Below are 946 nucleotides of genomic sequence, written 5' to 3' on the forward strand. Positions count from 1 at the left end.
TATTGCATCGGCTAAGTCCTTGCACACAATGCTGAATAATAAGGTGACAGTGGTTATCTTGTCTCATCCTAACTTCAGTGAGAATGCTCCAATGTAAGAATGAGGTATTCTGGAGGTTTGCAGAAGATATTCTTTATCATGTAGAAAAATGCTTCTTCCATTCATAGAATGAGGAGCTTTTTATCGTATATGAGTTTTAAATATTAGCAATGCCTGCATTCTTCTGGATGATCAAACATTCTCCCTCCTGTAATATCTGAGGGTAATATATTACATTAGTATGGTTTTCTGAAGCATCCTGCAATAAATCTTACCTAACCTAAGCATTTTAATGCTGAATTACTTTTGCTGTTTTATTCAATTTTTCATTTATGTCCATAATGCAGATTTGCCACAGTTTTATTTGCTTTTACCCTCCTTGTGCAGAATTGGTATCAAGGCTAGATTGGCCTTATCAAAAAAGATGGACAATTCTTCCTTCTTTTTCCCCCCTCTATGCCTCCATGCAACATTGCATTAGAAGAGGATTATTTCTTCATTGTAGTTACAACAAAAGTTTCTGAACTACCTGAACATTTTGTCTTTGGAGAGGAGGAAAAGCGGATAAGAGGATGTGTTGTTTCATTGTCGTTTATTTACTAATATTTTCCTATTCATTTTTCTGCTTTGAGAAATTTTCTTTGCAGGGTAACCTTAGATTTCATTGACCCTCTTAACTTTTGATTTTCTAGTTTTGCTCTTTCTTTTTTATTATTTTGCAGTTACTTTTAGTGTCTTCATTCCCTATCCTAAGAGTCACTGATAATTCATTTATTTTAGTGTTATTTTCAATTATTTATTTTAAAATATTTTTATTTTTAAATATATGTACTTAAGGTTACACATTTACCTCTAAATTTTGCCCCAGACACCCACAATATTTAAACATGTAGTACCTTCATTACTA

The 946-nt window shown here is 32.5% G+C and overlaps 1 protein-coding gene across 8 annotated transcripts in view; it reads right to left on the reverse strand.

Moving 5' to 3' along the window:
• The window catches only part of Msra (methionine sulfoxide reductase A), a 368,989-nt gene that overhangs the window by 180,422 nt on the left and 187,621 nt on the right, over positions 1 to 946 (reverse strand). The window lies entirely within an intron of this gene.

The sequence above is a fragment of the Heterocephalus glaber genome, unplaced genomic scaffold, assembly GCF_053883595.1.
Source record: "Heterocephalus glaber isolate CG9 unplaced genomic scaffold, H.glaber_assembly_v1.0 deba00001460, whole genome shotgun sequence".
Lineage (NCBI taxonomy): Eukaryota > Metazoa > Chordata > Mammalia > Rodentia > Bathyergidae > Heterocephalus > Heterocephalus glaber.